The sequence below is a fragment of the Salminus brasiliensis genome, chromosome 16, assembly GCF_030463535.1.
Source record: "Salminus brasiliensis chromosome 16, fSalBra1.hap2, whole genome shotgun sequence".
NCBI classification, from domain to species: Eukaryota; Metazoa; Chordata; class Actinopteri; order Characiformes; family Bryconidae; genus Salminus; species Salminus brasiliensis.
The window spans coordinates 5,717,058-5,742,622 of NC_132893.1; the positions used below are offsets into that span (position 1 = coordinate 5,717,058).

At 46.2% G+C, this 25,565-nt stretch overlaps 1 protein-coding gene across 4 annotated transcripts in view; it reads left to right on the forward strand.

The window, feature by feature from the left end:
• bmpr1bb (bone morphogenetic protein receptor, type IBb) overlaps positions 1–25,565 on the forward strand; it is a 120,421-nt gene that overhangs the window by 17,553 nt on the left and 77,303 nt on the right. For 2 of the 4 annotated variants that reach the window (XM_072659308.1, XM_072659311.1), the window contains one exon: positions 23,336–23,480. The gene's annotated coding sequence lies outside the window, so the exon portion shown is untranslated. The remainder of the gene's footprint in view (positions 1–23,335; positions 23,481–25,565) is intronic. The other 2 variants (XM_072659309.1, XM_072659310.1) reach the window with 1 other exon arrangement.

Genomic DNA, 25,565 nt, shown 5'->3' on the forward strand with positions numbered 1-25,565 from the left:
AGGAGTTTGATGTGTTCTCCTGGTGTCCATGTGGGTTTCCTCTGGGTAACCCAGGTTTCCTCCCACCTCTCCAAAACACACGTTAGCCGAATAGGCTAAATTACCATTTAGTGTGAGTGTGTAAGTGGACGGGTATGTGTGTTGGCCTTGCAATGGACTAGTGCAATGTCCAGGGGGTATCACTGTTAAGAATTCAATTCTTCAATTTGAAACCATGGAGGAACCTCTTCAGGTGCTTTGAGAAACCTTCAAGAATCATTTTTTAAAGAAAAAGGGTCCTCGAAGGTTCCACCATGAGCTCCTGGAAGAACTTTTAACAGTGTACCTTGCGCCCAGTGATTCCAGGTAGGATCAGGACCCACTGCCACCCTGACCAGGAAGAAGCGGATAGCCAAGCGATGAAATATGATCAAGTTAAATATATAAAGAGGGTTTTGGAAGTGTGGATGCCGTGCGGGACCCAGGAGGGGTAAAATCGACATTATCCATTAGAGGGAATAAGAAAGAGGAACTGAGGAATCACACGAGATGAGAGGGCTTGAGATAGTCTCTGAAATGATGAATCCTGTTAGTTCAGCACACTGAAGCGTGTTTATTTAGATAAGCCTCCCTGCTGCCCTCTCATTTAGTTAATATAAACAGTTGGGCGACTTGGCCGCTTCCTCAAGCGCTTGGCTTTTCCACAGTGTTTTTGCTCACAAGGTTTTATTTATTTTCCTGCCTAATGGACACACTGGGTATTATTTTAATTCTCTTCTATCAGAAATGGTGTTTGGCCATGCTCACATGGTTTTGCCACTTGTTTCCCTAAAACCTACAGGCGAACCTTGATGGGCAGCTCCAGTCTAATTAACATTTTGGAAATGAGTATGTTCGTTAACAGCTGATTTACAGCTCTTGCCCAAAGGCCTATTTTTTAATGAACTCATGCTCGTGTTCAGGGGGAGTTCTGTGAGTGCTGTGAGTAAAATGGCAATTTTATAGTGTAGGAGTAGAGCATAATAAAAAAAGGGCCTGAAAAGACTTTCCTTAATTTGTTATTCCTCTTATTTCTGCACAGCCTTTGTTGGGTAGAGCCCTGTGTTAGATGAAGACTTAGCTCTTTGCCCTTTGTGTTGAAAGAAGCATTTTGCTGGAGAGAGCTGTATCGTGGAGTCATCATTAAAATGAAAAAGGACAAGCAGACGCCCGCAGCATCAGACACCACAGCTGCGATGCTTCACCAGAAAACTGCTGATAGCTTAGCATTCCCAGAGCATATGTAGGGTTGAGCGGAATGTTTTATTGTTTTGTAGATGACAGCGAGTAAGACACTAAAGTCATCTGAAGTTTTATATCATTGCTGTCACGCAAATGAAAAAAATCAGCTTTCTAAAATGGTGCCGTTACAGGAACAGACCTTCTTATATTTCTGTGGAAGTCAATGTAAAATAATTAGTCCCATTTCTATTGGTCCGGTCATCATGAAATTCTGACACAATATAAAGAACAGCTGCCCGATTCAGAGTGTGTCTTATAGTTTGTGTCTAGATTCCTATTTGGGTAAATGACTAGAGATGGGAGCGTCTGCTACACCTCCAAAAAACGTTGTGATAACCAGTCTGTAAACCAGGGCTGGGCAATATTGTGAAAATGTTGTGTCATAATATTTAAAGACATTTTCACGATACGTGGAGTTATGACATGACCCCCCATCCCCCCCACTCATGTAAACCCGGCATTGTCACTCCATCATTGCGTCAAACAACTTTGCACCTTCTACCTCCCCGCCCTCTTCCACCTTTTGCTCATTCCTCTCACAGGGGGACTTCCGCATCATGCACCGACCTAGAAGCTGCTCCAGCCCAAAAAGTCCTCTGATTTTGCTTCCCTGTTCCAGTCTTCAAAGGCGTTGGACATACTAGCAGAATGATATTTATCATTTGCTGTGGTTTCTAAACTCACTCACAGCTGATGGTGGAAAAATGGAGGAGGGAAGAAATTTCATCAGCTGCCTTGTTGCAGCGGAGGCTCCTATTACATACAGAACCACGCTGGAATTCAGTGAGCTCTTCAGAACCACCCCTTCTATCACTAGTATGTGGAAAGGTAGGGTACATGGCTGTGGGCTTGATTTTATACACCTGTGGCAAAGGGACTGAATGAAACACCTGAATTCAGTGATTAAGCGCTGTGTCCCAATACTTTTGTACATACAGGATATCAGACACTATTAGCAGCACTAAGGTCTCCAAGCCACTGTAATCGACTACAGATTTTCTGATGAAACTCTTAAGTAAGAATAAGGAATGGAAAAGTGATGGGAAAAGGCAGTTTGGAATGAAATCCATCAGAAAATCAGGAGCAGGACGGCCGAACTGTGTCTAACTGAGTTTATCTTAGGAGTTATCTACATGTTTGGAGTTCTCTACCGGAGTAATCTACTGCAGCTGGCATGTAGAGTAGGTTCTACCCACCCGATGATGAGCCCACAGCAGGCTGGGGCTTACTGAGGCGCATCGGCAGCGAGCTGGAGACTGTAATTGGGTCTGCGATGTAAAGGTGAGCGGATTCATGCAGGGCCGGCGATTGGAGTAGGGGGTCATCTTGTTCCACTTTCACTAAAGCTCCCCTCTGCTCGGGGCGCTCCCTTTTCTTTGATAATTGCAATTAATCCGCCCGCAGTCGGGGGAGAGGATATCCAGTCTCTTTAGGCTGATGGGAGCAGGGGAGGGAGAAGAGAGGGAGAAGGGGAGGATGAATTACTTCAAGCTGCCGGCTGACGTGACGTTTGCCTGGAAGGTCTCACACTCTGGGAGAGCCGAGGAGCGCTGGCTTCCTGCTATTAGAGCTGCAGAGGGAGGGAAAGAGGGGGAAGAGAGAGAGAGAGAGAGGGAGAGAGTGGTGAGTAGAGTGATGGGAGGAAGAGCAGAGAGCAGAGAGGGTCCGCAATCTAATTTTTGCGAGCACTGGGATGCGTAATCGGATTGGGCTAATGCTGGTGTTCCGTCAGCGTGTCTTACGTGCAGACTGGAACCATATACAGGTCAGGAGAAACCTTCCGAAATCTTGTTGACCGCTGCACGAGACACGCTGAATGCATTTGGTCCCGGTCAGTTACAGTAAGCACAGCGGCGTTGACTTTGAAAGTCAGCGGCGACAAAATCTCGATGTGATGTTTTTTCCCGTTAGCGAGGAAACAGGGCTAATCCGATTACGCTATCTGATTTGTCAGATTATTACCTACAGGGCATTTGGTTGATGAGACGCTAAATATGTTGCCGTTACATTACAGTTTGGGAAGTGGCCAGATTTCCCAGAAAGAAATACGGCTGGGCCACATGCGGCTAAAATGGGAGCAGATAGAGGGCAGATAAAATAGAGTTGCGTCCTGAGACTAAGACCTATTGATCCAGGCATCGACCCATTTACAGACCGGCCTCCTCTACATTATTGATGTATTTTCCCTTTTTCTCCGTTGGTCACATCTCTCAAACTGGCCACCATGAAGCACTCAGCGAGATCAGCGGTGTTTAAGATCTTAAGAGTTAAAAATCAGAGGTTCCTAATCCAGCTATTGATGCTGTCTCAACTGTGTCTACATTTTTACTTCTGTTTTGGCATGCTGCACGCCCGGAGTGAGAGAATAGCCTTGATCCTTCAGGCCAGGTGTGTTTGGAGCCAGAATAGAATCCAAATCTGGAGTCGTCAAGGAATGTTTTGGCCTGCCAGGCTGATACTTCTTAAAGGAATAGCTTGACAAAGAAATCCCATTCACTCAATCACCCCCCTACCCTGAACATCCTTCAACAACATCTTTCAGCCCTAGTCATTTTTTGACTTTTTGACACCTTTGGAATCTGTGCATTGTGTCAGAATTTCATGACGAACGGACCAATAGAAACGCTCCAGAATCTTTTTACATTGACTTCCATTGGAAGTTTGTGATCATTTTTCTTGTGTTATTTTGTTATATCGTGTTATTCATTGCTGGCTTCAGTGTTTTACTTAACATCCTACAACTGCATTTCATCTGTGAACTCTGAGGATCCTTTGAGGAATTATATGTTCATTATTATATTTCATAGATGTGTGTAATGTGTGAAATTTCTATGGCAATATTGTGTAAAAACAAATCCCTAAATTTCCCCCAAATTGATTAGTCCTACACTGAACTCCACTCTTTGAATATTTTTGGTGTAGGACTGAACTTGTGTCGTGTGAGGTCAGCACCAAGCAGAGCTGATATAACAATATTTTATCACATTGTGATAAATTGTGTTATTGTGAAACACAATAAGCTTTGCTAAGCATATTGAGGAAAATCGTCTGTGCTTAACGAAGGCTGATCAACTGCACGTTTCATTACAGACAGTGTAATTAGACTTGTTGTAGTGGGGTGAAGTGCAGCAGATTTTGAATAGTAATCACTGTACTCAGTATGGGAGAGTATTTGAACAGCCGTTTTTACCAATCTTTGCAGCACTACTGCTGCTTAATGATTTTCTCTACGCTTCAGTGTATCACAAACATTATTGCGTATCATAGAAATGTCTTTTAAAATTGTGTAATATTTTTGCCATGTTGTTCACCCCTCAGCATGTCTTGCACACATGAAGCGATGATCTTATCCCTGACATCTAGCATCAAGCTGCTTCATAATTAATAGTTGTGCTTCTTTGTCATGCTCGGCAAATGCTTGATGTATGATTGGCGGCTCCTCATTGGTCCTCAGCAGAAAGTTTACCCGTTTATTTGTATTGGTTGTATTTTCTTATAAATCTTGCAGGCTATCGGCTAACTAAAATTGCAGGTCTTGCGATTAAAGATTTGTGATATCAGTAAAATAAAATTAATTGCAATTAAACAATTAAACAGCCCTAATTCTGTGCATCCCTACTGTTTAAAACTCAGAAATAGTAAGAAATTGGTGGGATTCCTTTGCATTTTGAATTCAGTTGATTTGGCTTGAGTGTCACCGTGACAAACTTGAGTTTGTCCGTTTATTGAGTTTCCTTATTTTCCTTGGATACAAACACTCTTTTGGGAGTCATGGCGTTTCACAGTGCAGGAACACCTGCAAACAAGGAGCTGTTCACGCAGGAGGAGGCTTTTAGCCAAGCAGGCGATAAGTCAAAGCAGTCAAGTGTCACCACAACCCCACATGAGGCAAATGTACACAGTATGATAACCATCAGTTTTTATACCGTGGTATACCCAAAAGCAATGTACCGATACAGCCCTATAAGCTGCGTGTTGCTACATTAGCCTCGTAGCTCCAGTGCAGAGCTAAGGAAACTGCGTTTACTATTAGTGGTATAAGGAACACTGTGTTTTTTAATATTTCACTTTCTTTTTCCATGTGTCAGCAGTGTGTGTCGAAGGGGTGTGTGGGACAGTCTACCCGGTCCTCTGGCGGTCAGCTCCTCAGATGTGTACTCACACAAAGACGCACTGTTAGTCTGTGTTATGTCAGACATTGCAGAGAAAGACAAGCAAAGTGAAACACGGCTCCTCTGCCAGCACGGCCAGGGATCACTCAGGATATCACTGAAGGACCGCCACGGCGGAGGGGGAAATCCTCTCAATTGCTCCGATTTAGATATCGCAGGAAAGGCTTGGCGTGTTCCAGCACGGCCAAAAGACAGAACACAGGGACCGAAGCAAGGAAAAGCACAACAGGGCATTGTGCGGTGTTGCGGACCTGCTTTGCATATGTTCTCCCTCTATAACTCCTCGTTGCTCCGGAGAGGAGTTTCACGCCATTGCATTTAATTAGCATTCCTAAGCCCTTAAGTAAAAAACTTGCCACTGCACAGCCCATCATAAATGCAAAAGGGATGACGGTCCAAGTGAGATAGCTGCTTTTGCTGGGAATAAGAACTTCTTAATGTTTCTCCTGACTTTCAGAGTCAGAGGGAACCTGAAGGAATCCCAGGAATTCTAGTGTTAAAGTTCACACCACAGCTTCATGTGCGATTGAATCTCTGAAAATCGGAGACAGCTGTGTGTGTGTGTGTGTGTATGCATGAGTGTGTGTGTGTATGCATGCTTGTGTGTTCAGACCCCATACAATAATTGATACGTGTGCATCACTATGTTTCGTAGTTCCTGTACCGTTGGAACCTGTACCGCTTTCCAGATGTGGATCGTTAGCTCCAAGGTTGGCATCCGTCCCTGCATTCGAATGACGGGCAAGTAGCGTTCCAGATGTTTGTGTTTTCCGCCCGTCCCGTGGCCGCGTTGGCTGTGAAGCTGCTGCAGGTGCGCATTGCAGTGGGACTACTGTGCGTGTGTACAGAGGCTTAAACGAAGCCTCCTGTTTGTACAGAGCGCTGGGTGATAATGGTGGGCTTTACAGAGACACCGGGCCGCCGAGGCTGTTTACAGGAGCTGTCAGAGAGAGGATCTGCCCAGGCTCCACATCCTGGAGCTGTACTCTCCCTCCCGACGTGAGACGGATTGCTTCAAACACTTCTCAGTCACACCAGTGTGGCATGGCTTTGTGCCAAACCGATTTTTCATCCCACCCCCACAAAAATGCTCCCTTTTTTCTCACATATCTTCAGAGGAACTTGGAGGAGCCTTTGTTCTTCGTTCCAGCGCTTCTCGTTCGGGATGTGTTTGTAACACAAGACCCAAGTGCTTCCCTTAAAATGCTTTTGACTCGGCGTGCCGATCAGACGGGGTGGGGGGGTGGGTCAAAAAAAGGGAAAACAGATGAGATCCGACTCGTGGTCGTTTCTGATTTTGATGATATATTTCAAATGCGTTTCGCATGTCCGCACAAAAAGAGCCATTCAGCCATTCATAAACATACCTATGCCTTTTCTCCACTGTGCTCAGCGCATGACGTTGGAGCTTTGCATGGACTCCTTCTTCTCTATCTGTGTGTGTATGGCTGCGTGACAAGCTTGTGCGTGACTCTGAGGTGAAGGTTACCTTGTTGCCCTATTTGCATAATGCAGATTAGATCGCTTGGATTCGATTCCAGAGGAGCTGCTCTACCATTAATTCCGTGATTGAGTGCAAATGGTTTGCTGGACTTCCTGGAAATGGGATTTACACCCCCAAATTAGGAGATGTGGTTGGTATAAGAGCGTTCTTACACTAGAGTCAGGTCCAGGTTCAGGTTCGATATGATTGGTGAAGTGTGAGCCCGGGAGCAGTCCAGAGCACCTGGTCTGAGGTTCACTTCAAGTCTGCAGCAGGTGTGGAAACTATCTGTTCCCAGCACCGAGTGTGGGGTTGTGTGATTGATTCATTGTGTCACGTGACAGCTTCAACGTATCACCTACATGGCTAAAAACTTTCTCCTGCGTGAACGACTCCTTCTGTGCAGATGTGCCTGTATGGTGAAAAGCCATGACTCCAGTAGGAGTGTTTGTATCCACCGAAAATAAGGAAAGTCAATAAACGGATGAACCTCGGCCCTATAATTTTTCAAAAATTCATGCAGGAAAGTGACACTCAGAAGTGTGCAATAGAGCCGCGGTTCGTATGGAATGGTGTGAAAGCAAACCAGCGATAATGAGCCCCTCCCCCAAATGACCCCAAAATCGGTCCTGGGTGCACGCCGAAGAATGAGAATCTGAATCTTTATTAGGCATCAGGTGTTCAGTATTAACAAGGACATCAGTATTGACAAATAAATACACCCACATCTGCCCACATCTGCTTACAGTCCCTCTATTGGTGGTCTCTAGAAAGGCCCATATATGAGATATCATACTAAAGCATTCTACAGGATGAATGAGACTTCACAGGTGAGCTATTCAGGTGCACAGGTTTGTTGAAGCGAGTTGCGTTTCTGGACCCTTCCAACAATAAGCTCCATTCAGCCACGGCTGAGCACTATTTTTAGAGGTGGCGATGGAAAACGGGCAGCTGGGCAGGTTCTCTTTCAATTGGCTGCAGTATTAATAGCGAAGTGACACATGGGAGCGTACGCCACGTTCCACACAGGTTGCAGCGCCTGGCAGGTTTTAGCACGTACAGCTCAGATTAGGGAGTCGGCCAAAGCAAATCACGTCAAACCTCGTTCCTACAGCGTTCAGAGCCGCTTCTATCGTTGCTTCCTTTCTGACGAGTTTTTTTTTAATGAGAGGTTTTGTTTAGCATCGATTAGCACAGAAATTCTCGGTATCGCTTGTCCAAGATGTCAAGTTGACCTTCGTTCTTGAACTCAGTATTCAGTTTGTAGGTCTTGGCAACGCAGTGTCTCGGAGCAGCTGTGCTGCTAATGAACGCTGGGCTGAACAAAAATGAAACACAGATTCAGGCTCCTAACCTGCACTGAGACTCATTACATCTCGTGGTCTTGTTGGAGAACTCAAGCTCTGAGCTGAGCCGAGCTGATAAAAATGGCCCAACATCGAGTATGGCTTGGCCACACCGTGGATGGCAGTCCCTGGGGCTGTACCTTGCTGTGATTGACAGGCCTGGTGTGGATGCTTGCCATGCCCGCAGGCTGCAAACAGGTATACAAAGGCAGAGGGTCCCAGGAGAGATCCCCACCCTCAGGCCCTCCAGACTCTGGCTGGATTCACATCAGTAGCATTTTCCAGAACCACAAACAGAGGCTTACTGCTGTTTTAGGGTCAGAAATCCTGCCAGACGTCGTCTCTGTGTCTCTTTTTTTAGCTCGTCCTATGTCTCTGACGTAGGGGTCGACTGATATGTTTTTTTTTCAGGACTGACACCAATAATAATACTAATTTAATTATTAGTAATCAAGGACCCCGATAATTGATATTTGGTGCTGATATTTATTCACCAATTTGATGTTTTAGTGTGAAAATTTACAAAAATGCATCTCCTACTCCATAAACATTAATCAAATGTATTTGCAAAATTTTTATATACACTCTTTTTATTTATTCATTTATTTATTTATTTATGTTTACACCCCCCCCCCCCTCCTAATTTGGTACTGCCAATTAACTGACCTATTCGTAGCTCCCTCTAGCACTAGCAATGCTCCTGACATTAGGAGGTTAGGACTTAACACGTCTACTCCGATACATACACAGCCAGCCACCACCTCTTTTTCAACTGCCATTGATGCGGCCTCTCTTGGAGGAAAGTGCCGGGTCTCCAGCTCCACTTTACCAGTTAAGAGATGCCTGCCAGCCAACTTCCCTATAGCGTGATGAGGGGAGAGAGCGCCATCTACCCACCTGGAGAGAGCACAAAGAGGTTTTATATACACTTGTAAAACTAAAGGAGCTACAATGGGTTCTTTGAGTCTTTCTATATAAGTGATGGCATGGATACCCTTTTTGGTCACCTTTTTGGTCACCAAATAAATATGTGTTTGAAGAACCTTTAATGCAAAGGTTCTTTACCGATTTAAATATTCTTCATGCTCACTGCTCATCTACACACAGAACCATAATTAGTTCTTCTGTGGCATTGCTCGAATAACACTTTTAAGAGTATGTAGTATGTAGTGTTAGTCACTGACCTAGTGTTGAGAGGGCACATATCCGGGGTTGAGCTTGCCTTATCAGTATAAGAATGTAAGTGAGAGAGCCTAGACACAGACTCACAAATGGCAGAGCAAAGCTGCAGCCATCTGTGCTTTTAATGAGCCAAATGGAAATGAAAATGATCAGAAAGTATGTAGCTTATTTATTACCTGTAAAGTAAACCTAAGTTGTGATAGTACTATTAATTTACTGCTTTCTGAAGGCTTGACGGAATCGTTGGCCACCCATGAAAGCGATGCTGTAGGCACACCAACTTCACCGCTCAGTCTCGGCATGTTCCAACGTCTCCTCTCACTGTTGAAGCCAATGCAGGCATTGATTGTTCCTGGGTTTCTCTCAAACAGCCTCAACAGAGTTAGAAGCCTTATCAAGGGGACCGAAGATTAGATCTGTGATTGATGTTGAATATGAATATGGATAGTCATGTTAGTAATGGTGGGTTTAGTTATGGAGTTGGGCTGGTGGGAGTTTTGTGACTTAGCCAGAGGGCTATGCCACATGCAGGTGACTCCAGGATGGTAGAGTTGGTCTGGAGAGCAGGCAGCAGCAGCAGCAAGGGCACTCAGTAAACACCATGCAGTAGTTTACTTCAGCACCTTAGCTTAAAGGTGTTTTTCACAGCTCGGCTGGAGCTGACTGGCACCGTCGCTAGTCAAATCAGCAGCAGTCTCAATCAGGGCCCGATTCGATAGTGTTTGATTGCTGCCCTCAATTTTTTCATTTTCTGTCATGTACACAAAGTGGAACCCCACTCTTGCACTCTTTGCTCTCTGTTGGCTTTGTAGTTTTGTCTCTTCTGCATGCCTATTTAAGGTCTTTGTTTTGTAGTACAGTATGCCGCCTCACTCTCTCTCTCTCTCTCTTTCTTTCTGCCTTTCTCTCTCGCTCTCTCTGAACTGTAAGGGAGAGACGACGAGGTTTAAGTTCCAGAGATATTTATAAGAATAACAGGGGATAACAGAGCTGTAACTCCAACTCGCTTTCCTGGAAGCCAGTTCAGACGCAGGCACGAACGCACCGACACACTCTTCTCCCTTTTCACTCTGCATAATGAGCACAGTCCTGATCGTTTCCAACCCCGGTCACAGTATGGCCTTTTGTTTGGCTTTTTATTGTGATAACGCTCGCTCCGATATCCGTTTACAAGGTGAACGAGGCAGGACCGGAATATTAACGAAACTGGCCGCTCTGTCCTGGCTTGGGCCGTGCAGCTCTGAATTGAGAATAGCCTCCATAGTGTGCCGTGCCGGGGACTATTATTGCAGGTGTGCCGGAGCTCCTCGCAGATGTGAGGGAGTCCTGTGTTTCATATGAAGGCGAACAGGTGGGCGAACATGGTGTTGCCTCAACGACCAACAGCTTATTAATTAACTCTTTCATCAAGGCGGCAAGAAAACAGACCCCTGTGGACATGAAGTACCGGCCAGGCGTTTAGATTCACCTGATGGAGTAAATGTTCTTCTTGGTCATTTTCTTGGAAGAGACTAACCACTAAAATCAGTTTCTCTGTAGCCATAGAGCTTCTCAGTTGCTAGCTTTTAACACTGATTGTTGGATTTGTGCACTTGCCATGGTTTCTGCTTTTGCTCAAGTTCTCAAGTGCACATTTCCAGTCCTGAGTAGGAGCTGGCTAGGTGAATAGGTGAAGTGATAGATGTAGGTAAGCAAGCTTCCAGCGTACCTCGCGCCACCACTTCCTCAGAGACGGTGGCGCTCTCCAAGCAAAATCGTTCCCCGACCGTTCTTGACAGCTTCAGATCTCCTTGAAATACTTGGCACGAAATGGAAACCTCTCCTCGATACCATTTAGCAGCGTGTAACGCTCCATTGCGATGAGCGAGACTCTGCGAGGAGTGGTGTAGTAGGAGAAATTTCCTCTCTTTCTCTTTGCGTTTGTTTAAACTTGGGTTTGGAGCTCTGCAGCTTTGTGCGAACAGCTGTTTTTCGTGTCTTCCACCTGTGCCGGGCAGACTCCGCCGCAGCGGTACAGTAGTCCTCTTTGTATGTTTCTTAAAGATCAGCTCCAATTAATGAGAGCTGCTCTGCTGAGCATGGGAGATTGGCCATCAGGAAATTGGAGGATAAACTGGCCACAGGTTGACTGTCGGCCGGCTTTTGTTCCAGGGGTTCGGCCCTTTCCCAGCTTTATTGGTTTCCTGATTCTCCCGGGGACCTGCCCAGGCCTCAGTCCCATTTCATATCTCCTTCCATGCAGCTGCAAACAAACGCTTGTTGCTCTTCACACTGTTTATGCCCAGCCGAGGGCTAATAAAGTGCAAAAATAAACCATGTACATATCAGTTTATGATTTAGTTATTTTTAATAAGGACAGCGTGTTGCTGTTGAATGATGTTTCGTTTATTTGCATGGCTTTATTCCTTGTGAACGGAGAGCTGGAGCCTAGGTTCAGATAAGCAGAGCTGCTATAGCAGACAAGAGAGTCCTACGCAGAAGTCTGCAGAAAAAAAAAGCCACCAAAAAAGTGAAAATGAATGGAACTCCCAGGGCTATGAAAACAAGGCAGGAGATTTAATTACACATACCTGGACAACTTAGAGCATGGAAAATCCCTCTGCGCCCCCACACTCCACACCCCAAGGTCTAGTCGCAGCCGCACTCTTCTGACTGCAGGTTTTAGGAGAAATAATAATAAAAGCAAGAGAAGTCAATGAAACTGCTGCTTCTCTCTTGGTCTCCTTCTTCTCCTCATTTTGACGGCCATGCCATGTGTCAGCTTCAGAAATCTGCTGCGCTCTGCAAAGTAGAGTAATCCATCACTCACGGTTGTCGATCACGTGGTGATGGCCCAGGCTTGGAGAAGGGGCACATCAAGTAACCCCCCCTCCAACCACCCAACACTCCAGCTCAGCACCAGTGTTATTGTGGGCGGTGGGTTGGAGGAGGCCGCGGTGGTGTTTTAGGCTCAGTGCCATGGTGTTTGGCCGGGTGCTTTTGGAAGGGAGTGGACAGCAGGAACAGCGAGCTCATTTTCTCAGTGTGTGAAGGTTGGCTCTCCGTTGGGGCCACTGCTGTAGGTGAGCACCCTCATCAGAGCTGGGCTGCTCGGACCGCTGCCAAGAAGCCCAGAGCTTTCTTTCTAAGAATCTGGACCAGAATGTATTCTGACAAAATTCTGTCTGAAGCCAACTGCAAGCCAATGGAAGTCTGTCCAGACTTGACCTGAACTCAGCCATCATCAATGGAAGATGGTAGCACCTGTTAACTTGGAGCACTGTCCTTGTGGACCTCGGTGCTAGCAACAGAAGTGCTTCCAACATGGCAAACAGTCGTTTAATGTAATGAAAGTTGAAAGGAATGGTCTAGGAAAAACTTGAATGTGAAATCTGAGCCTGTCTCGAGCTCAACGAATGTTTGAGAATGTCAGATGTTTGAGAAATGTCCGACCCAGCCAATCCCAAGTCAGATCTCGTTGGTTCGGACAAACGTTTTAAACCCTGCTGCCCGTGGGTTATTAGGCAGGAAGGCAGTGCAAGGCTGGTGGGAGAGAGGGTCTTTGGAGCGCTGCGGGAGCCCTCCGGGTGGAGGTTTCTGGTCTGGAATACAGCGATCCACTCAAAGCCCCTCTCTAATCCTCTGTAGAAAGCAAAGCTTCTCTGTGCAAACAGGGCTGGAATGAACACCACTGACTCCACCATGTGTGTGTGTCTCCGCAGGAATAACATTCCCCCCTGCAGCACGCAACGCTCGACCACTTTTAGAGCCTGACCACCGGCTTCTCACACTGTCTTCTAGTGTCTCGGAGCCACCAAAGCTGATCCTCTGTGCAGTCTTTCCCATGGACCACCCTTTCACTCAAGCAAAGTCATGCAGTTTCACTGCCTCTCTGATGGCTTGTAAAGAGAAATCTCTCTCAGTGTAGACAGAATGGCAGATTTGTTCAGCCTTTCGGAGCTGCTGTCCGCACGGCCTCGTCCTCTCCGAGGTTAAACTGGCAGGACAGCTGTCCTGGGCCGCTCTGAATAGTCGGCCTGTGCTCATCTTGGCATGGGGAAGCCGTCATGTGTTTTGTTTTACTGACTGCGCCGTTAACCTTTGCCCACGTCTGATATTGACACTCGAGCCACGGGGTAATCAGAGAGGGATTTGGGGGAGTCTTTGAACGTCTGTCTGTTCCACGAGACACTCCGCTGCTACTATGAGGAAGTCTTGTCAGAAGAGAAAGGGGCAGAGGAAGGGGGAATGCAAGGACCTGACATCTGAGCTACATGCTGAGGAGACCTCACGTTGAGGAGGCCTGCTCTTCCCAGGGCTTCTGCAGAGTCTTAAAACACAATCTTGCCTCTAAACTGTATTTTGATTAAGGCAGTGTGTACACTGTGTAATTTTAACCCTGATCTTTCTGTCTCAAGCCGGTTTAGGGTGGGACTGCTTCTGGTGCTTACATTCTTAATGTAGACAACAGGATAGAAGGAGGATCCCTAAGCACAACCATCCCAAACAAAAAGAATCAGTCGGGTCTTCTAACTCCTAAGTCATCATTTGCACTCGCCATAGATGCCAACTGAAATTAGCATGGCAGTGGCACCTGTGGAATTTGGTTCTGCAGTATGTTCATCTTCACGTAGGCTACCATGCATGCCCTGAACCCTAACCTAAGTACCAAGACAGTCTGGGGTAAATACACATCCTATTATTGCCTCTAGCGTTGCTGTGTCTACATGAAAGCACGTGGCCTTTTGTTTATGCCATGTTTCGTGTACCATGAGCAGCCCAGCATTTCTGAGAGCTTTCAGCCTCATGTAGCATCTATTTGGCCTAAGTCTGGTTTCCAAGTGTTGAAGGAAAAGCTAGAAAGTGAGCGCCACAAATCCTCTCCGGAGCTCATGAACGCTGTGTTATGGTGTATAAATGAAAAACGGTTGAGGGATAGAGCTCAGGGAAAAACAAAGAGGCAGGGGCTGCGGGAGTAGGAAAGTATGGGTGAGAAGCGGCCTCTGTAGGTGCCAGAGTGGTCATAAAGCAGAGTTTGTGTTTTTCTCCTGCACGTGTCTTAAATCTCACCAGTATAGCCTATTTTATGTCCTCAGCACTGCTAATTAACAGTGGAAAAAAATAATAAAAATATACGAGAAAAGGCGAGGCCCTCCAGATGAAGAGAACCAGCTGTAATTTTTTGTCATCCAAGACATTTTGAGTAGGCCAGCATAATTATTCTTGATTCCGCAAATTCCCCCACCGTTCTACCACATTTGACAAACCTTGACGAAAGCAAAGAAAGCTCTATTTTTGTTTGCAGCCTATATCTTACTCACTACTCACAATTCCACATTGATTTCAGTGGAATGGAATGGCACTCCATACAGCTTGCCCCAGCCATATGTGAGCAGTACGTACAAGTACAATGCACGCTCTGTGCTTGCAGAAGAGGCTGTTTGTGAAGCAGGTCTGCGGCACGGCATACGGGTCCTTGTTGTCTCATTGGTGGGAGCGGGAGCCGAGGAGAGGGGAGAGGGCGGCCCAGGGCAGCTGGGGTCAGCCCGCCTAGTCCCGGTCACGCATCGGCAAGAGGAGGCCCTGCAGCTGCTGTTCTGGCCCTGGGTGACGGAGCCGAACGGATCCACGAGGGCAGAAAATTTGCCCCAACAAGCATGACGACCTGTTAGGGATTCCAACGTCTCCTCTCTCGCTTTCTCTCTTTCTCTCTTTTTCTCTTGCTTTCGTACCCATGTTGGATAGACCCCAGGAGAGCAGGAATTAGGGTAGTGCAGTCCTTTCACCAGGTGCTTTCTTCTGTGCCGCATCTGCTATTGTTATGTAGATCTTCTCAGTTCTCCTGTACAGATGACATTCTAGTTAATTAGGTGCATCTTCAGTGTCCATGGTAAGCTAATCCCTAATGGGGACGAGCTCCACACTCAGGAGACATTTAGGAACAAAAGACAGGGTGGACAGGGTGGTAGTGAACTTTAAGAAACTGGGCTACACCTGCCTTTTCTACACCATTGGAGCTCTACCGCAACACGGTGCCTGCAGTGCACAGAGCTCAGCGGCTACATCTGGCTACCGGCGTCCAGAAACCGCTTCGTTTGATGGAAGCAGACCAAGCCTAATCCAAATCAGCCGCGTCTCTGCAAGCCTCCCCACCCTCCCTCAATTGGCCGGTGTTGATTTTGGGTTTGGTGTGTTTTTCTCGCCAGGCTGCCGGTAGCCTGAACTCTCCTTCCATGACATCACTTGGTTTTGTGTTCCCTCCTCCCCTCTTGCTGCTTAATTTCCCTGGAGTGTGAAGCCAGGAGGAAAGCTGTCCATGCAGAGAATGAAAGAGGAAAAGAGAGGAACACACCTACCACGCCGCGTTTCAGCACTGGACCCACCACATGTCCAAGCGGCAGTGTTGTTGCTTCCCTAATCAGTTTACAAACATGCTTCGGGTTGTGTTTGTGCTAGGAGAGGAGTGTTGGAGAGGTCCAGCAGAAACGCATTACAGGAGAATTATTGTTTTTAGGCTCTGCATGGCTGCATGGTTTACAGCGAGCCAGGTTGTGGGCCATGTGTCCACTAATTATATATATATATATATATATATATCCATACAGGCATTGTGTATTGTGTTGAAGCCCTGTCTGAAAGCACATTTTGCCGCTGGCTGTTGCTCTGTTCTCACTTTGTCACAGGAGGCCTCCCGGGGGGGTACTGGATGACATCATCCTTATTTGTGTCTCTTTTTCATCACCTCTGCTTTGTGAGAAATGGCCCCTAAAACCTGTGGAAGGAGCTTGGCTGCTAATAGCACCGCACAGATATTCCATCAGTCATTGGGGTCGATTATTAGAGAGGAAACCAGTAGTCAAAGGAGTTGTCAAAGGTCCATATTGAAGCTTTTTGAAACTGGTGTTTGACTGGATAATGTTGTCATTATGTGTAATACACCTCTCTAATTGTGGCGCTGTCACATCATTCTGTTCACCTTAGCCGTTTTGCGGGCTGCTTACCACGTCTTACTTCTTTGACCTCAAATCCCGCTGGATTTTGAAAGCAAATGGAGTTGCTGAAGTCATGTTTTTCTTTTTACCTGAGACCAAAATTGGGTAAAATAAGTCTAATAAGGATGTGAAAGAATTCTCAGTCCGCTCCACTGTTCAATTGCTGTGTTGTTGTCCCAGTTGAGGAGGATGAAGGTCTTTAATTAGCGCTAGGCCATGGGGCTAAGAAAGGGGTCCGTGACCCTGGACTCACCCAGGGAGGGAGTCATGGCCCGCTAATTATTTTCACAGCCGCACCAGTGAGGCACCTAGCGGGACACCCTCTTAGTGATTCCACTGAATGAGAGCATGCGAGTGGCCAAGGGGAGGCCAGCTCCTCTCCCAGACCTCCGGGGATCAAACAAAGAGAAGGAGAGGGCGGATAAGAGGGGAGTATAGTAATCGTTCACATGAAGGTTTTGTCATATGCTGCTTTGGGTTACACCAGGTGGCAAGACGCCCTCGTTGGGACTCCTGACAGGGCTTGCACGGGTCATGGCCTTCGCTATTTTAGGTTGTCTGTCTGGCCCCGGCTGTGGCCAAGTGCCCCTTTGTCCTTTTCTCTTGACGAGTGCCATCTGGCCAAAGAAAAACACCCAGACGTGCAGTTTGTTACAAATGTGACAAGGCTTAGACCACCGCACCTTTGATTCTCATTACAGCTAGGTTGAAGTTCGGCTGTCGTGCAATTTTTAATTTGGGGAATGGCTTTAATCACTGGTGTGGTTGACCTGAACCTGAATCAGCTCTCATTAGCAAAGGCCTTCAGAGCCAGAGTCAATGTACAGTACACACGCTTAGGGCATGTCCCTTGACCACTCCAATCTGGTTCGACTTACTCAAGCATTAGGGGTGTGTTTATACTTCCCAGCTCATGGTTTAATTAAGACAAACCCTGGTGCCATTGCTCTGTTAGTGCAGTTCACTGGAGTAAATGTGAACGGTGCCTTTCCAACTCTGGTGCACACCAAACAAGTGGGCCGAGACCGCCAGAGGAGATGGGCCTTGGTCAGTTTCTAAATCAACTCTGGTTTGGTTCGATTGAATTAGGAGCACAATACGAACCAAAGGCATCTAACCGAAACCAAGCGCAGAGTTGAGCAAAGGCCCGGGTTCACTCCTGCCCACATAATCTAGTATAAACCCTGCCCGCTCGCTCCAGCAACGTCACAGCATCCTCATCTGCCTGCTTCATCACCAAGACCCACGTTTCTGGAGCTTTAGTTTTAGTTTATCGGGGCTGTGTCCCAAACCACACACTATCACAGTACTACACAGTGTTTCAAAACTAACCAGCATTAGGACTGCATTCATAAAGTAAGGATGTGGACTTGGGATGCAGCCACAGAATAAATTAGCATGTGTACATTATCAAAATCATTGTTTAAAACTGATGTCAAGACCACGTGATTGAATAAAATCGCTTAGGTCAAGACCAAGGGTAGTATAAACACACCCTAAATAGAATGTTAGAGCCCTATTTCTGCCCTCCAAATAGATATCACCCTAATGCCACCCTCCAGAGACCTTGTTCCTTTCCTGGTCATTAGCATGAACTAGCTTGAGCATGACACACCATCGCTAGAGCTTGTAAAACAAACTCGGCTCTCCAATGTCAAATAAACACGCCGAGTGAAGCGTCCTGCTGCCCCGACCTTGTTTTGATAGCCACGTTTTGTCGGCACACTCGCTGATTGTTGAAACTGGAAGTGCCAGATAAAGACAGTTTGGCTATGCTAGGTCACGTTATACTCCATAAACCTCCCCAACCCTGAGGCATCTTCTTGTAAACACCCATGTACTCTGCTTTCTTAGGGAACTCTGCGACAGTGTTTACAAGAACAGTGTTTGCCTGTCTCTGGGCTTGGTAGGAGCTGAGCCCCCTCTCTGGCTTTGTTCCAGTTTTGGTTTGCTGTCAGCGCTGTATGAAGGATCGACTCTATGCGAGCTACCTGTCAGTGGCGACACCTCCTCTCTTGTTAAGTCAGCGGTGCGCTGAAAGTGCATGAAAGGAGGGATTTGCTGGTAATCCTCCCCTGATCTCAGCAGAACCGGCGTGTCTGCCTGCCTGAGCCCCCCGTCTTACTGCCGCAACAGGCGGCTAATGTTTCTGGCCGTCCAGGGAAACGCACACCTGAGACAGAGCACACACAATAAGCTGTTATGTCACAGTATAAAACAATTACACAGCCTCTCCTGATACGACGCGGCGCAGATAATCTCTACATGTTCACCAGACTGTATTTGGTTGCACAGCTCGTGGGCGATTGACGGCGAATGCAAAGGGAGCCAAATCCTTTCAGGACAGCCCTAGCAAGTATATATGTATATATATATATATATATATATATATATATATGTATATACGCATATATGGAGCTGAACTCTGGGACTGGGCAATATTGTCATAAATGGTTTCCATAGAGCTTCACATTTGTAGCTATAAGTAACATTCAATTTATTTTATTTTTTAAACAATTTTTTTCCCAAAATGTAGTTAAGCCAATTAACCCGCCCACTCACAAGGACTCCCTTTATTACTTGCAATGCTCCTGATACTAGTAGGATGAGGACAGCCACCAATGCAGCTTCAGTAGACAGCCACTGCACTAAATGCAGAGCGCTGGATCCCCAACTTCAATTCATCAGCCTCAGGTGATGAGGGGTGAGAGCACCATCTACCCACCCATCTCTCAGGTTTTGGCTGCTGATGGCAACGCTGCGTGACCCGGCATTTGAACTCACAATCCTTTGACCATAGTTTCAGTGCCTTAGTCTGCTAAGCCACTCAGAGCCCCACCTGCCATTACATTATACCACCTCCTTGTTTCTACACTCAGTGCCCATTAGATCAGCTCCAATTACCATATAGTAGCACTTTGCAGTTCCATAATTACAGTCTGTAGTCCGGGATCAGCCACAGCAGTGCTGCTGGAGTTTTTAAACACTGTGTTCACTCACTGTCCACTCTATTAGACACTCCTACCTACCTGCTCCACCTTGTAGATGTAAAGTCAGAGACAGAAGCTTATCTATTGCTGCACAGGTTGTGTCGGTCGTCCTCTAGTCTTTCATCAGTGCTCACAGGAGCGGAGGGGAGGAGCTGATATAATGGACAATGAGTGTAGAAACGAAAAAAAAAACATTTAGTAGGATGTATTATGGGTTAAAGCACAGGGTCAGCCATGCCTTTGCTCAAAGGGCCCAATAGTGGCAGCTTAGTGGACCTGGGTTTTGAACCCACAAACTACCCCCTGTGAATTTGTCGCGCCACCCACACCGGCAGTCCTGGTACCGCCACTGCTGGATGGTAGCTTATGTGTGGGAAACACTGAAATTTGATACACTGCGATGTTTCACATCCCTAATCACCACCTATTGTACTGACGTAGCAGCTGTTCAACCAGAGTCCAAGCCTTTACTACTTACCCTGGATGGAGGAACAGAACATCATAATCATTTGTTCAGAAGTGTCTCAAACGTGTGTGTTTGCTGTTTACATTTCACACTCGCAGGAACAAAGCGAGGATTGGTGTTGCTCAAAAAAAAAAAAAAAACGAGCGATGCCATGCAAAAATGATTGGCACAGCCGTGGCAGTAACTGGCAGCAGCCCGGGCAGGCGGGCAGACGGTGGCCTTAAAAGGGCGTCAGCGGCAGGGGAGAACGGAGTGGCACTCAGGCCCTAAATCGTGCTGTCAGGTGGTAACTTGAGCTGCCGAGTAACGCCCGCGAACTGTGTTTATGAGACGGGTCGTGTGTTAGTGTAGCCGGCATGCGGGCGAGGGAGAGACAGAGAGGAGGAGGGAGAGGGACTGAGAACGTGTGGGAGAGAAAGAGAGAGTGTACTCACTATGGCTGGAAACTAAAGCAGCCATACACACATACGCTTTGTGGGAGCTTGCAGGGAGCTCTAGGCGTTCACACCCACCCCGGCGGGTTCGCTGCTCGGGACGTCATTACACTCCGAGTCTGCAGTGGCAGACACTCCGAGTGACGGGTGAAAGCAAGCATAGATAAGCAAATCAGTAGCTTTCATTCTGTAGAAATAGATCCATCTGACTCATATACACTCAGCAGGTGGTTTTATATTACTCAGTATTTTGGTTAGCGTAGTGGATAACAACACCTTCCTTATGTTAAACTGGTGTTCAATTCCACAGCTGGGCAATCACACCACTCTCCACCAATAAGAGTCCTTGGGCAAGACTCCTAACTCTACATTCTCTTACCTGTGTGACATGATTAACATGTTGTGTGTATATGTATGTGTGTGTGTGTGTGTCTGAATAAGAATGTCAAAAGCCGTAAATGTAGATGTGAAACTGGAATTCTTACAGGCAGTCCTTCCAGATACTCTGTCGCTGTCCCTTTTAACTTATTAACTCTTAAATCTGCCACCTGAGGAGTCATATTACTGCTGGCCATACTAAAATGTATCAGCTTACAGAAACAGTGCTTTCTGTGTGCTACCACGGGTTATTGCACTCTTTCATGATGCACAACGCTGCCTTTATAGTTGGATGCACTGTTGTTAAGGGTAGCGCTTATTATGGATTTGCTTAGAGTACAGTAACACTTGACAAATTTGTGACCTATACTCTATGTGCTTTCTTGATCAACATGGCAGTTTCTAACACAAGCTAAAACAAGTGTTCTATAGTTAAAATCCATGTAAATTTCAGGTAAACATCTATTCAGTTCTTTTGCCCAACCTAAAAACCTAATTTTATTTACTGGTGTTTTTATATTGTCATATAGAGATAGGCAGTGGAGAACCCTCTGGCTCTTTTAGGCCTAAATGATTTGTTGGAATATTTTTTTAAAAAGTGTTTTCTCAGTTCATCCATCCATCCATTCATTCTTCCATCCATATTCTTATTCAGGATTGGAGCCTAGCTGTAATCATTGGGCGCAAGGCATGATTATCCTTGGACAGGGCGGCAGTCTGTGATAATATTTTCAGTTCATTTAATTTCAGTATTTAAAGTCTTCAGATATTTCAGAAGTAATCTCACTAGTACTAGTACCAGTTGGGAGTACGCTTTTGCCATGCCCAACACAAAACACTATCAGTCAGGAAGTTCTGATTCCAGTGGTTGTGGAAAAAGTGTCACTCTACACAAGCATAAACCGTCCTCATAGTACTAAAAAAAGGGTAATGTGACTCATTATGATGGTGGAACCCTTTTTGGTGCTATGTAGAACCACCTACACTGCTACAAATGACTCTTGAAGCGATGCCGAAGAAGAATCACTTTTGGTAGACTAAAGAATCATTTTGGTGATCTGTGAGTGTGAAGAGGATTTGAAAGGATTTCAAGATCTTGCTTTATGTAAAGGATCCTTCCACTCAAAGATGTAGAACAAGTAAAGTACCCTTTAATTAGGTCTAGAACCATTCAAACAGTTTTTTAGTTTTCTATAGAACATCACTGGCTGTGAAATTGAGAAATAACCTAACCAGTGTTTCAGACAGTTGTTAGAAATGGAGAACAGTGGCTGCGGCTCTGTGCCAGAACCTATTAGAGGACAAGACACTACTGCACACAAGGTATAGTATATCTGAAGGTCTCTTAACAAGCTTCAGATGTTCATCTTGAATCTAGAACGGCCACAAAGCACTAAAATGCCATGCTTAAATTTGTTTCCCGCACAGACCCGTCATTTAAGGTTGTCCAAACTTTTGCACACAGCTTTAACTTTTGTGCTCCCCTGTGTTTGCATATCACTGCAGGCACGTCTGCACAGTGTCTCGCAGTACAATGCCGTTGTAATCTGTAGTGAACTGTGTGCTGGCTGGGGCAGCTTAGCTCACAGTATCCTTGGTGTGGTGCTTTGTCTAAAAGTATCGCACCATTCTTCATCCAGAGGTGTCCTGTTACCCGTAAAACTGCGGCCTGTCGCACCTCCTTTGTTTAGCAGAGCGGAACAGTGCTCAGGTGGGCCGTCAAAAGGTGGTTTTCAGCACTTCAGCTGGCGCAACACACGATTTAGCCAGTTTTTTAGGTTTAGTGGCCTGTGCCTTATCTCCGCAAAATTACCCGAGGAAGCCACTTGGAGGCAAGCCTGATAGCACAAGGTGATTTGTGAGCGGTGTGACGGCGGACCCTGTAGGAGCACGCTGCTGTAATTTGTAAGCATGCCGAACGTGCGGGGAGATAAGAGGGGTCCCATCGAAAAATAGGTGGAGACAGGAGCGCGTTGGGGGCCGACGGTTTGATTGCATTCTCGCTTTGTTCGGCGGCGCAGCAGTTGCTGCAGATGCAGGACAAACTCTGAACAGCTGTGGACTGTGGGCTCTTTGCTCTACGCTCTCCGCTTACACTGCCTGGCCGCCGTCCTGTACACACGCGCCTGAGAATAGAGCCGTGTGTGAGGAGAGTGCGGAGAGCCCGATTTTGCACACATATACACAACGCCCACACACACTTAGGCAGTGGACAGCTGCTCAGGCAGCTCTCAGGGCTGTGCATGTGAATGTGAAAAGAGCCTTTTTATCTTGGTGACTTTCGCACGTTCAGTAGTTAGCCGGCGAGCTTCAGCAGGCTCCTGTGTTCTGGCGTCTTTGTACAAAAACAATATGCTGCAGCTATGCGATAATGTGCAAATCTCCTATTCTGCCACATCCCACAGGTGTCCTATTGGATCCAGATCCGGTGACTGAGAACGCCACTGATGAACACTGTTCATTAACTCATGAACCCATTGTTCATAGTCATGAAACCAGTTTAGCTTGTAAATCGTAGTCATTAAGAGATGCACATGGTCAGTACTCTAATACAGTACAATACTCCACCGCCACCTCCACCAGCCTGGACTGTTCACACAAGGCAGTCATGCTGTTGGTACCAAATTCTGACCCTATCATCTTTGTTCCTCAGCAGAAATCCAGATTCATCAGACCAGGCTTCGCTTATCCACTTCTTTCAACTGTCCAGTTCTGGTGAGAGTGTGTCTTCTGCAGCCTCAGCTGACAGAAGTGGAACCCGACATGGTCTTCTGCTGCTGTAGCCCATTCACCTTAAGGTAAGGCCGGTTTTTATGCTCAGCACGGTTGTACAGAGTGGTTATCTGGGCTACGGTAGCCTTTCTGTCAACTTGAACCACTCACTGCATGGGTTTCCATTATTACACCAAGCAGATCAGTAATTCTAGTAATACCCAAACCAACCCTTCTAACACCAACAATCACATCACACTCAAAATCACTAAGATCCATTTTCCCCCATTCTTAGGGTTGATGTGAACTTTACCTGAAGCTGCTGGCCCGAATCTGCATCAACTGACAGCACTGCACTGCTGCTATGCGATTGGCTGATTAGATAGGTAGATTAGACATGGATGAGTAGATGTCCAGGTCTTACTAATGAAGTGCTTAGTAAGTGTATACACCACATCGTTTGCCAACAGACGGCCATGTTACAGCTGCACACACACACATTTTACACATCTTCAGAGAAGGTAGCGCAAAACATGTGGAACTGCAGATTTTACAAGTTTATAGTACATTTGAAACATCTTCAGTCGCTAAGCTTTGTTACCTTCTGAAATTCTCATCACTGTTTTTTAGATTGTGAATATTGTCCAGTTAAGGTGTCTTACACTCACTCTTTTTACACAGCTGTAAAAACAAAGAATCAGATGTGAACTGGCCCGAATGCAGCCGATACTCGATTGAGTGAAATATTCATGGTTCGGTCGGGAACATTCCTGCCCTGCCAGCAATAACAAGCAGGGTTCACTGACTGAAACTTGACATGAGTCCAGGATTTAACTAAAAAAACTAAAGGAAGGCAGGTAAAAGTACTGAAACATTAGTGAGACATTCATTAAGACTATGCCTCCTTTCTTTTAACTTAACATGTTCAGAATGTTATGTAGGTTAGTACAGTGCTGGGCGATATGACCTTCGGTCAATATCAGGCTTAATTGAACATCAATCATGATTAATGAACAATTATATACGCTGCTCGAGTTGCTCAGGTGGCTCAGTTTTTGAGTTCTCAGACTGGATTGGGTGAAGTCACGTGGCTACACACATGGTATTATATTTTAGGGGAAGTACAGGAACACACATAGTGAGGAAAATACAGTACTAACATACATGTCAGTTTCGATTAATGCTCGATTAATTGCCCAGCCCTAGATTAGTCCTTTGTTGAATAGCCCTTCTTCTGGAAAACAGCTGGAAGTCTTTCAGGCATGGAGCACATGAGGTTAAACTGGTGCTCAGACATGCTTGTTGGATTTTGGCTTGAAGAGTGGCAGCTTTTGAACACTACCTGTCTCGTCTCACTACTTCAGTTCATTTTCAGCTCAATTTTGGAAATTTTAGTATATCTGCACTCACAGACTGCTTTTCCAGCCCTGAGTTTTCCAAGATACAAACTATTCAAGTCGTCCATTTGCCCTTTTCATTAGAAAGCGTCAGGAACGCTCCGTGCGCATTTTGTATGGAAAACTTTCAGACCTGCAACAATGCAGCATTGTTTCATTTATTCTGATGCTGGAATAAATCATCGAGTCGAGTCGGGTCACAAATTGTACTTTAATTGCCCGCAGTATATCTACGGTTGCCCGCAATATATGTGCAGAGTTTTAGTGGCCCCTAGGGGACAAAGGTAAGCCAGCCAGCCTGCGCAGTCAATGCACACCGGTGCTCACCTCTTCCATGTGCTGCCCTGCAGAGTAGACATGCAGACATGCAGGAATGCACACGAGCTTAAGCTCCGCAAATCGAACGGTACCACTCTTAACACTTTTTCATATTACAGTAGTATATAGTATATACTTTTAGACGTACAGCTCTGCAGCCTGGCTGCTGTAGGGTTCTCATTACATCCTGCTATACCCCCTGGTCTGCACAGCTCAGCATCAAGCATTCAGTCAGTCCTGCCAGTCCTGTAAGCAATTGAGATGTATGGGGTATGTAGACATAGTGTCCTATGGCCCCTCTGTCCAGCTCTCATGTGTTCCTAATTAGTTACAGTACACCCACTCCGCCGTACCACTTTCACATGCCTCGGAAAGTATGCAGCGATCTCCTCCACGCAACAGCGCTCATTTACATGAGCGAAATGGAGTATTAACCACGTACGCAAAGCATTCTCC